This window comes from Prionailurus viverrinus, chromosome E1 (assembly GCF_022837055.1).
Source record: "Prionailurus viverrinus isolate Anna chromosome E1, UM_Priviv_1.0, whole genome shotgun sequence".
Classification (NCBI taxonomy): Eukaryota; Metazoa; Chordata; class Mammalia; order Carnivora; family Felidae; genus Prionailurus; species Prionailurus viverrinus.
In genome coordinates, this window is record NC_062574.1 from 32,228,424 (window position 1) to 32,241,112 (window position 12,689).

General features: G+C 36.7%; 1 long non-coding RNA gene across 6 annotated transcripts in view; it reads right to left on the minus strand.

Annotated features, from left to right (window-relative positions):
* Positions 1-6,553: 6,553 nt before the first annotated feature.
* Positions 6,554-12,689, minus strand: part of LOC125151668 (uncharacterized) — a 135,285-nt gene continuing 129,149 nt past the window's right edge. For 4 of the 6 annotated variants that reach the window (XR_007146911.1, XR_007146910.1, XR_007146909.1 and 1 more), the window contains 3 exons: positions 9,712-9,841; positions 7,878-7,951; positions 6,554-7,036 (listed from right to left, as the gene is read on the minus strand). This is a non-coding gene — a long non-coding RNA (uncharacterized LOC125151668). Of the gene's footprint in view, positions 7,037-7,877; positions 7,952-9,711; positions 9,842-11,443; positions 11,548-12,689 lie in introns of all 6 variants that reach the window. The other 2 variants (XR_007146912.1, XR_007146908.1) reach the window with 1 other exon arrangement.

Genomic DNA, 12,689 nt, shown 5'->3' on the forward strand with positions numbered 1-12,689 from the left:
AAAATGTTTTGTATTACTCTACCTAATTCTGTTATTTACTGCTTCTGATAAGCACGATGTATTTTTCAAATGTTTTATCGTGAGCTCACATTTGGAGGCACTTCATCTGGGAATGTTCTTCACTCTTCACTGGTGATATGTTCTAGAGGATAGTTGTGTCTGTTACTGCAGTGCTGCTACTACCATATGGCCATTTACTAGTGTGAAGTTACCCGTATCTTCCAGAGAGTAAATTAAAACACAGAGTCCAGGGATGAGGAGACAAGTGACTTTAGATTTCCCGGGGAGATAGTATTTTCTGACAGTCTGATAGACAGTCATGCTGAGATAGTCAAATTTCCTGTGTCTTTCTACTATTAGGTAGATATTTCTAACATTACACCTTCACCAAAGTTCCTGAGTGCTATCTTCATACAGGGTTATTGGTTCCACTCCACATCTTGTGCAGTTCCATGGATTTATCTCTTGACACCCTCGTAACCACTATAATCAGCATTTTGTTTGTCAAGATGGTGAGATGCTAAAGAATATCCCATTGTATACCACCTTGTCTTTACCCATTCTTTAGCCATTCATTCATCTGTTGATGGGGTGGAATGTGATTATTGTCTTGATTGTGATGTTGGCATATGTCCCAACTCATCAAAGTGTACACATTAAATATGTGTAATTCTTTGTATATCAAGTATACCTCAGCAAAGCTGTTAAAAGAAAAAAGAAAGAAAAAAAGATGGTGAAATGCTCCCAGGGAAGTTACAGCATCTCCATCAGCTTATCTCTGGATATGTTTTTATTTCTTCTTTCTTTATTCTGTATTCCTTTTTTTTTCTTTTTTTTTGTAAACCTAAGCATGCAAGTAAAAAGATATTTGTTATGTTTCAAGTACCAATCCTAGGTATTTTGCAACAGAACATATTTCAGGATTAAAAAAAAATTCTTCCATATTGCCATAATGACAACACACATTGTCACATAAAATCATACTTTATGACATGTTAGGGATCAAGTAGATGTCAGGAAATATCTGGGATACCATGCCTGAGAGTTAATCACCCAAATCTCAGTGTAAACATTGAATCACTCAACTAAAATAATATTCTATAAACCCCACACATATTGGTCATGATGATAAAATGGAGAGAGGAAAGACAGTCATGGCTCCCGTCCTCTTTGGTACATTAGTAAATTAACTGAATAATCATGTAATTACATATATAACTAGAACTGTTATAAGTGCTGTGATAGTAAGGAATTTCCTGTAACAGTGAGGGTTATAAGCAGGAGTTAATAGGGAGCTAATGTTTAGTTTTGTTTTTCACTTTATCATGTGTGGAAAATAGGAGCTGATGTTGCTACCTATTACTATTTTGATGTTAGTACCACCCACTATTTCAAAGATCAAATGAGTTACTACATGGAGAGTACTTGGAATAGTGCCATGTATATAGTAAATACTGAGTTAGCACTGATCATTATTATTATTTAACTGTCTAATAATGCAGGGAAGGCTTTGTTGATTAAGTTTAGCCATGAAAAACAGTATGAGTTAACTAGGTAAATATCAGTTATTACTGTTTTTGTAACAGCCATATATTTCACCTTGGTCTCCAGTCAAAATAAATTTTAGTGGCTCACAAAATAGTTGTTTTTTGTGTGATTCTTTTCATTAAGAATCATGACTGTAGAGTTTGTTTGTTCTACATGATATTTATTGGAGACAACCTATTAATGTCTCCAATAAATAGCTACATTTGGTTGGCACCTACATTGAAATAAATGGTCTAAAAAACCTTCACTCACAAGTCAGTTGCATCAATACCCTTTCATGTAACCTCTTTCTCATTCTCTAATTGGTGTCTTACAATTCAATAGCCTAGTCCAAGCTTGTTTACACCATGATGGCTATCCTCCCCAGAGAATGTCCTAAGAGGACCAACACTAATGTACAAGAGCTTATTAGGCCTTAGCTTGCTAATTTCTATTTGGTCAAAGCAAGTTACTTGGCTAATCCAGAGTCAGTGTGGGAAGAGCTGCAAAAGGATATCAATTCCAGCTGCCTGGTTTATGTGTGACCACCATGTAAGCATCTACCACTGTGAAGAAAGTAAAAGGTTTCAAGCACTTAGAAGTGTATGCACAAAGGTTCATAGACAGAGTAAAGGTCAAAGTACATGAAAGAAGGCTAACATGGTGAAAGGTGGAATTCAGTGAGAATGTGGATTATGGAATGGTGCAATAATATAAGGTAGGACCCACACTCTGCAAAGCTTGTTAAGCATATTAAGGAACTTTGTCTTTATGCTCAGAGCAATGAATGGGAAATCACTGATGTGTGTTAAACAGGGAATGATGATAAAATTTTCAATAAAAATATCACTTTTTCTGTGATTTATAATATATATTTAAAGAAAGTAGAAAAAATTGTTTATGGGATATTTCATCCTTTCATTCAAAAGATATCGTTAATTACCTTGGTATAGATACAGAGAAATAGATAAATTCAAGGTGAGCTTTGAAAGTAATATTAGAAGATGTGGTAAGGAAAATGAAGATCTTACTAATTATGCCTAGGCTTCCATGTCCAATGACTAGATGGATAATGCTACTATTCAGTGAGACAGGAAATACTGAGAATAGGCCAAGTTCCGGTTATAAAAATATGAGTTTGCTTTTGGGCATGTTAGGTTTAAGGTGCCATCAAGCCATCTTCGTGGGGATGTTAAATAGAAACTTTGAAATAAGAGTCTAGATCTCAAAAGAAAAGACTGGGTTGCTCAGTGGTTTGAGTGTCTGACTTTGGCTCAGATCATGACTATGGTTCATGAGTTCCGTAAGTTCGAGCCCCACATCAGGCTGGCTGCACTGAAGCTGCTGTCAGGGCAGAGCTTGCTTCAGATCCTCTGTCTCCCTCTCTTTGCCCCTCCCTCACTTGTGCACACACAAGTGCTCTCTCTCTTTCTCTCTCTTTCAAAAACAACTAAACATTAAAAAAATAAGAAGAAGAAAAATGGATAAAGAATAGAATTGTGTTATCCATTCATATATAAATATGACCTTAAAGTGGACATGGGTAAAATTTATTTTGAGGAGCACTTAGAGAAGAACAAATTTTCACGGACTGGCATCCTGCCTGAAGCATTCCAACATTTAATTGTCAGGTTGATAGGTGCAAAGTAGAGAAGAAGGGTCTTGAGGGATAGGAGAAAAACTAAGAGTTTTATGTTACAGAAGGCAGGGAAGAGGAAGTTTCATCATTCTTGGTAAGAAACCATAGTATCAAAAAACAAGTAAGATGCATATAGGAAAAATATCCATTTATTTCAATGCCATAAAAGTCATTGGTGACTCAATCTGAGTTGTTCTGGTGATAGCCATGTTGGAGAGGACTGAGATTAGAGAAGTAAAAGATTTCTCCTTAAACCCCTTAACCTCTTTTGAGGTGTTTTGCTGTGGATGAAAATAATTGAAGCAATATCTGAAGGGAGTATGGATTTAAATGAGGATTGTATTTTATTTTTTATGAGAGGTAAATGAGAACATTCAAAAGCTAATTGTGTTGAGTGTGTATAATTATATGAGAGATCATGTAAGTTTCCTAAAAAAAAAAAAAGTGAGAATAATCTTGAACACTCCAAGTGCCAAATAAACTGTATTTATCAACATGACCATCATCACTGTAAAAAAGAAGAAAAAAAACATGGATGGAAGCTTACTTTTATGAAATGAAAATATGAGGATGGATCCAGATGTAGATACTATTCAGATGAAAAGTTCCAATCAGATTACTTCTATTTTCTGTGTAAATTTGGATGCAAGTTCATTGACTAATAAATAATTCAGAGCAGAAGATGTAAATATTTAGGAAAACATGAGAACGTTGCTATCATGCATCCATTCACCAAACATTCATTGGGCACCTGCCATATGTCAAACATTAGTTACTGGAGATATCATGATGTGTAAAACCAGGTCTCTGGTAAAGTTTGATAAACACTCATCAGATCAAATTAATTCTAATTGTGATACATGCTCCCAAGGAAGGAGCATGCACTGCTATGAGCTCATATGACCAAAAACTCAACACAATAAGGAAGGTTGGTAAATGTTCCCTAAGTGTGTAACGTTTAGATTGAGATAAAAATAGGAGTTGACAACATGGAAGTCTTCTTCAATATCAATCCATTTTTATTACAACAAATACATTTAAAACACCTAATATCTTCAGACACGATGATGGGCTTTGGAGACAGAGGGGAGAGCAAAACATACCACATCATTCCCACCTGTCATGGAATGTTTTTCTATAGCAATGTAGGCAGATTTTGATCTTCCATTTCCTCTCAGAATGTTTATCTCCTGACTATCCACATGGCTTATTCTCTCCCTTCTTTCAGGTTTTAACCCAAGTGACTTTTTTTTTCTTTTCAGTAAATCTTTTCTAAATACTCCGTTACTTCTTGTCCCCCACCTTCCCTGTATTTACCCACATTCAATGTATTTTGTGTGTTTGTCTTCTATACTATCTGTCTCTCATTTTAGAATGAAAGACTCACAAGGTGGGTTTTTTTTTCTATTTTCCTCACAGTTATATCCCTAAATTCCCCAACAGGGGTGGATGTAGAGTTGGTACTCAATAAATATTGATTGGATAAATAATTATGAACGCAATGGGCATTATGAAGGAAATTCTAGCAATTAAGTGGTAGAAGCAATACAAAAATATCTTTGTATGTAATCTTCATTTTAAGTATTCCTGCCATGATACTATATATTAGAATATCTCTAATACTCACAAAGATATCTACCATAGCAAAACTTTGCCTTATCCTTCCCTGCCCTTCTTCTCCCCATTTTATGGGCAGTTTAAGTGTAAAGGTGGCAGTTTAATTAACAGAACAAATACATAATGAACATTACATCCACAGAGTATAAGTCAAGGCTTAATCGTAGATTCCTATTATCATTCTATCTGTGCATCTTCATAAACACACAGCCAATGAAAAGGAACAGATAGATTGCTTATTCTAGGACCCCTCATATTGATCCCTAGTGAATTATCACCTGTAATTATAAATTACAGCATATTGCCCAAACACTGGTCTCTTGGCAGAAAAATATCTGAATTTTTCATGGCAGAATCTCCCTGCTTTGCTCTGTTGCAACTATACTCTGTGTGCCCTGCAAACTTTAGCCCTGTGCTTCTTTTAGGGAATGCTAGAACTCAATTTCCAATATGTGTTTGGGAGGAAGGTTTTCCCCTCACAGCACCAAGCTGCTACAGTTCAACTTAATTATGATGCTGTCTACCCATGGATAGCCTCACATCCTACAAGTTAAGGGCTCAGTCCTAGAAGACTGCCTCCATCCCACTTCAGATGCCAGCATCAAGCCCAAGTTGTCACCTATGCTTCAGACTGACTGGCTATAAATCAGAGGTTCCCATGACCTTCTCCTTGAGTTTGATTAATTTGCCAGAGGAGCTCACAGAACCCAGAAAACTCATTTACTCATTAGATTACTGGCTTATTATAAAAGGCTATAACTCAAGAACAGCCATATGGGCAAGGTGTGGGGTATAAAAATGTCAAACTTCCATGTTCTCTCCAAGTGTGCCCATTGTCCCCAAATCCTCATGTGTTCATCAACCCAGAAACTCTCTAAGTCCCATCATTTTGGGTTTTTATGGAAGCTTCATTATATAGGCATGGTTGATTAAACCACTGACCATTGGCAATTAAATGCAATCTTCAGCCTCTTTACCCTCCACAGAGGTTAGGGGGTGGGACTGAAGGTTCAAACTCTAATAACACAGTTGGCTCCACTGGCAGCCAGCCCCCATACTTAGGTGGGGTCCAGAAGTCCTTCCATTAACACAACCAAAGACACTATTATAGATCTCAACACTTAGGAAATCCCAAGGGTTTAGAGCTGTGAGCCAGGATATATATGTGTGAGCCAGAATGAGCCAAGATATATATATCATATATATATATATATATATATATATATATATAAAATATCATATATATATGTCACATTATTGTAACTTATTTTGCCTACTTCTATGGAGTTTTTAATTAAAATAATAAATTTTAAAAATAGGGTTAAGAAACCTACTTTCACTATGTCCATTATTCTCCCAAACAGTTCGGTTACTCTAAGGTTTAGGTGCAATACCATATTATTTGCACCTCCTCAACCCACCCTAGATCTGGGTGAAATGATCCAATAACTGTTTTGCTATTTGTTTGTTTTTTTTCTCTCTTTAAGCTTTATGTCTAATTATATGTGTTTCAAGTCTATTTTCATCAGTGTACTATGGATCATATTATCTTATTCAAACCCCATTCCAAAATAACAAAATACTTTTAGGCAGTTTACAATAGGAAATGTTTGTTATGTTTCTTTTTATTAGCCCATGACACAAGTTGATTCCTGATCATTTTCTTCTGACCTTGGTCTTCAGGAATTCCAGAGATAAATTTCACTCAAATGTCCAAAACGGATCTCTTTGCTTCGCAACCAAAACATTACAGGAAGACAGAGTTAGGAATAGAGAGAAACAATAGCTTTATTGCTTTGCAAGACAAAGGAGGCTGCCACAGGCTATGGCCTTCAAAAACTGCAAGTCTGTCCAGAGGAAGGGGCTAGGGGGTTTTATAGGGAAAGCCAGGATCAAGTGGGGTTCTACCAGAATTATGTTTATGCTGCCAACCTCCTTAGTTGTTTTCAGGGTGGTGCTGGTTCCAGAAACTAAAAGCCAAGAAAGGAGTGAGGGAGGTTTGCAGAAGAGAGGGAAAAGATCACTTAGTTTAAAATCCAACCTCATTGAAGATTTTATGGAGTCATTTTGATTTTTGTTCAACTCTATGCTTTTAAGCAGTTTCAAAATACAGTAATATTGCCACATTTGATGTAATTCAGAAATGTTCTCCTGCATGATGTTCAAATCCCCTCTTTATCTTTCTTCACAAGGACGTCTTGCCAAATCACATGTGTTCTGCTCAGCATTTTACATGTATGATGTCATTTAATTCTCAAAAGAAGAATGTAAGAAAGTTTCTTTTATTAATAAGAACATTTATGTATAAATGTTAATAAGTAAACATATAAGGAAAACTACTTGTGCATATGTATGTGCATGTGAGTACATGGACATATTTGGGGGGGTTATACACACACATATTTACACACACACATTCCTAATATTGTCAATGATGTCTTATAAGTTTTGGGAGAAGTAAATAAAAAATAAATTCATAAGGAATAATTACTTTTCAATTTTGCATGGACTGACCCATTAGTTTGATAATGCATTATTGTCCACCTTTGATTAACCTATTGTTCATGATGCTAATGTATAAAAAAGTCTCCTTTAAAAAGTGACTTAAAATATGTCACCATTTTCATTTCTAGATGCTTCCGTGTTAGCCAAGTAAATTCAAGTGGACTTTCCATTTTCCATCCAAGTCAATCCAAGCTTTTTCATTCATAACATCTTTTTGTGCAATTGCACACCACTTCATTTCAAAATATTTACAGTATTAGTAATTTTAGCCTTTCCTTTTCTCTCTTTCTCTCTTTTGTTCTCTTCCTGTATTCATATTATTAAAATGCAGTCATCAACTATTAGACTCATTCTACCATCCTGAATATACAAGCTTCAATCATCCTGGCATTTTCATTTATTCAAATTACATACCCAAGTGTAATTGATTCCCAGTCCCCTTCATTTACTCTGAGCTAGAGATTTCTTTAAAATACAGATTTTATGATACATTTCCACCTCCTTGTTACATTTCTTAATACGCCAAGGCCCAGAGATACAATTAAATAATTTGGACAGAACTTGAATAGTCCCCACGTGTAAGACTTACTTGGAGTTCTGTGAAGCATTTTAAGTCAGGAGATTTCCTAAATGCATCTCTCTGCTTTAATTTCAATGGTATTACTAAGAAAGAAAGAGGAAGAATTAATTACTTGTGTTTGCTGTTTCTTTTATATTTAATAATATTCTGTAGAGAGGGAAATGGTGGTGATTATTAGCATTCCTATCAGATGCCTTTAACAGTAATGTCTAAAAAAATAAAAGCCAAGGTTGTGACCTTTTTTTTTTAAAGATAATATACAATTTAATGTTTCAGAGGCAATGGGATGAGATGAGATGGTTTTAGGAATAAGCAGAGCTGCATCTGAATATCAATATCACTGCATGATGTTGTTGGACTTCTTGGCAGCCTGTGACTTAATGATGTTTGTGTGTGTTTTGAGGGAAGTGTTATAGTAAACTAAGGCCTGGCCCTACAGTTTCTTTTGATTCATCATGCTTCAGTTTCAAAATCCATGCAATATGCCTTCCCCCCGCCTCCCTTAATGTATTTCCCATTGGTCTGTTTTGGCAACAATTCTGGTTTGGGATTTCTGATTTGAGTATCCTTCAAATGCCTGTCTTTTGTTACCCATCCCTTCTTCTTACACATTTGTCTGCTCACTCATTCTCTTCGATTATCTACAAAGTACCTGTTACAATACATCAATATGCTATATAAGCCTTAGATGTGATCTATATCTGAGATATTCCACATAGATAATATGCTGTCTCATTACAGAAGAGGTACAGAAAAAAAAAAAAGAAAAGAAAAAGCTGTCATTTGAACATTATTCTATGTCCTAGGTTCCGAAGTAGGTATTTTAGATATATTATCTTATTAATTCCTGAACAAGCCTGCAACTGTCTTTATTCCTTTCATCAAAAAAATACGGAGGTTAGCGGTGGCTCAGTCAGTTAAGCATTTGACTTTGGCTCAGGTCATGATCTCATGGTCTGTGACTTTGAGCCCCACATCAGGCTCCGTGCTGACAGCTCAGAGCGTGGAGCCTACTTTGGATTTTGTGTCTCCCTCTCTCTCTCTCACACACGCATGCTCTGTCTGTCTGCCTCTCTCAAAAATAAATAAACATTAAAAAATTTTTTTAAAATACCGAGATTACAAGATGAAAAGAGATCTAGGGATTAGATGAACAATAATGTGGATGTATTTAACATTATTGACCTGTACACTCAAACATTTTTAAGATGGTAAATTTTAGGTTATGTGTATTTTACCACAATTAGATATTAAAAGATAAATACTGGGGCACCTGGGTGGCTTAGTCAGTTATGCATCCGACTCTTGGTTTCAGCCCAGGTCGTGATCCCACGGTTTGTGGGTTCAAGCCCGGTGTCGGGCTCTGCACTGGCAGCATGGAGTCTGCTTGGGATTCTCTGTCTCTCTCTCTCTCTCTTTACCCCTCCCCTGCTTGAGCTTTCTCAAAAGAAAAAAAAAGACTTAAAACAAAACCAACATTTAAATAAGTAAATAGATAAATAAATACTAAGTGAACTATTTAAGTATTTGGCTTGATGTCACCACAAGTAAGTGAAAGATCTTGGATTAAAAATTCAGTTTAATAAAGCTTCTCTTTGCACTGTACTTTATTACTGAATAAGATTATTGTCAAAAGAGGGACATCAGCCACCTGCTTTGGCGGTTCAAATAAGGAACGAAGAATGTGTTTGTAACACTTCCACTGCTGGACTCACTCCTTATACTGAAACGATCTCTGAGGGAGTTCCCTCCATTACATTGTATGTTTCCTGAAGGACAGTACCTTGTCTTAGACATCTTGCTATTTCACACTTTGACATGGTACCTGCAACACCACACTCACCAATCCCATGTGAGCAAGATCTTGAAGGGCCTGATGCTAGAAATTGACCTTGAACGATGCACAGAACTTCATGAGGTGAAGGTGGGGGAAGAAAAGGCAGAAATCCGGTGGAAAGAAGTACTTGAGAAAGCTGTGAATAAAAGGAAGCATGGGGCATGTTAAGAGTACAAATCTGTTTCATTTCTTCAAATGGGGAGTGGGGCAGGATTAGAATGAGCACTGTGGCCTGCATTATTCCAAAAACATTACCTTTCATTTTTATTTATTTTTAAACTTTTATTTCAGAGACAGAGGGAGAGAATGCGAGTGGGGAAGTGGGGCAGAGGAAGAGAAAGAGGGATTCCCAAGCAGGCTCCGTGCTCAATGCAGAGCCTGATATGGGATCATGATCTGAGCCTAAATCAAGAGTCAGAAGCTCAATCGACTGAGCCACCCAGGTGCCCCCAAAACAATATCTTTTATTAACTGGAGTTATCTGTTACTCAGCATTTACCTGTCTCTTCTGAATGGTGATGACTATGTGTGGATTCTGTGCGATCCCTAAGTGTCTTCCGAATCATCAAAGCAACATTAAATTATTTCTATTATCTAGTCAAAAATTATATTCTATCCTATCCCAATTCTTTAAAAATCGTATTTCACACATAATACCGATGGTAGATGTATTAATCGGAATACTTGCTCATTCACAGCACTTCATTCTTCAAAGCTGCTGAATATTAAAACTTTTATTGTGCTCTTTCCATGTCAATCTCTGAGATACTGAACTGGGGCAACAAATTTAGTCGTCTTCCAGCTCTGGGCAATATTATCGTGAATATCCTTCTCTTTATGGTAAGACTTGTTTCCCAGATTTTACATACCAGTCTGTAAATCCAATCTGTATTCATCCATAGCATGTTCATGACCATAATATATGTCATAAACATTAATTATGTATGGATTGTAGAGGTGGCTATATCTTTAATATTTTACTTCAGTGTTTTTAGTTGACAGGCAAAAGTTTAAAACTTTTAAAAAGACATTGTAATCTATTATTAACATGAACATCAGCCACCATTTTCAATATGCATTTCCTTTTGTTCATATTTCAAAGAGTATGCTATATTCCAGCCGTTGTCATTTCTGAGCTTCAAGGGCTTAGAAACTATTGTTCCATTTTTTTTACCTGCATATATCTAACATTTTGTCTTTTATCAGTTATTTTCACATAACCATAGATATGAAAACATTTTTAAAATGGTCAGAGTGATGAGGTTTTGACTTTAATCAATGAGAGAAAGTTAATCCCTATTGGATATAAGAGGCTTATAAGGAAGTTTGAAAATTCAGAGAGAATTGTAATGAAATACCGAAGGAGCTATAATCACCTGATGAAAACTAGGGAGGTCAAAGGAAACATATGAAAGAGCTGCAAAGGCATTGGTCAATATGTTTTAGTTATAGTCTGGTAGGTATCTGCTACTCAATGAATAGCCCTGTATGTAGCCCATCCCTCCTTCAGTTACACCGGGGCAAACGACTAGTCCTGACCAATGGATCAAGAACAGAAGAGACATATATCATATTATGGGCTGATGCACAGAAAAGCAAAGTCAATTCCCTACACTCTGTGTTCTGCTGAGAATCCCAAAGAAGCCAATGTTTCAGATGGCGCCCCACTTGTGACCTGGCAGAGCTTGGTTTTCCCTGAATAACCAAGTGACTTTGTATAGCAGAGCCCTGTACCAACCTGTTTGGACATGGAGTAGCATGGAGCAAGACACATAATGCAATTTTAATGTGTTTAGCCGCAGAATCTTCCCGAGTTTTCCTCTCTGCATAGCCTAATCTCACCTGAAAAGAACAAAAATTGATACTGGGAGTGGAGGGCCGTAATAAAAATCTAAAATCTAAAACATGGGACTGGTGAAAAATTAACTAGCATTGGAGACTGAAAAGATAATGATTCATGTACACAGTAGTGACACATTTGGTAAAACCTCTGCTTGTAACAGACTGGAAGGCAGATCCCGTTCCTCCTTATTCAACAGCACTCACTGCAGAAGTCAAAAAGGAAACAATGCGGATGTGTTGCTATTGCAAGTACTTAGCAAAGTAGTATATAAAAGAGATACGCGGGGTCATGCAGGGGTCATGCAGAAGCGGAAGGTCACAGGGCACCTGGGTGGTTCAGTCTATTAACTGAGCCCATTTTGGCTCAGGTCATGATCTCAAGGTTTGGGAGTTTGAGCCCTGCATCAGGCTTGCTGCTGTCAGCACAAAAAGCCTGCTTCAGATCCTCTGCCCCCCTCTCTCCGCCCCTCCCCTGCTCACTTGCTTGTTGCTTTCTCTCTTTCTCTTTCTTTCAAAAATAAATAAATAAATAAACATTTTAAAAAAGGAAGTGAAAGGTCATAGACATTCTGTACGTTCAGGAGACTGAAATAATGGAGAAACCAATTGTTCTGAGGCTTCAAATTATTTTTTAAAAATCCAACTAAAAGGCTTTGTTTTTAGGGACAAGATCAGATTCACAGCATAGCTTTCCCATCTAAACGTAAGAACCTCAAAGTGGCTACCCATTGCATTGAGAGAAGCTTGAGGGAGGGAAAGCAAACCTGTATAACAAATCTTTGAACTGTATCTTCAAAAGAACATGGTGTATGCAATTATTGCCACGCTGGACTAACTGAATAAAGCAAACTAGAAGGTACTAAGTTTTGAAAAGAGAGAATTGATAGCTAAGTAAAGCCATTCTCAGGAAAGATAGAAGTGATGATGAATAGATTTGAAAGGTTTCTGTCCATGAAACAGCACTAGCTAAACATTTTTGTCCTTAAGTCCCATCCTAATTGCCACATTCAGTGACAGCGAAGGGGACACTTCAAATGCCTAATAGCAGGCTATTGATCTAATGCTCATATTATTATGGCTATTAAAGGTCAAGAGCCTCATGGAGGGAGGGCTTCGTCTAATTAGTCAGGAGTGTATGTCAT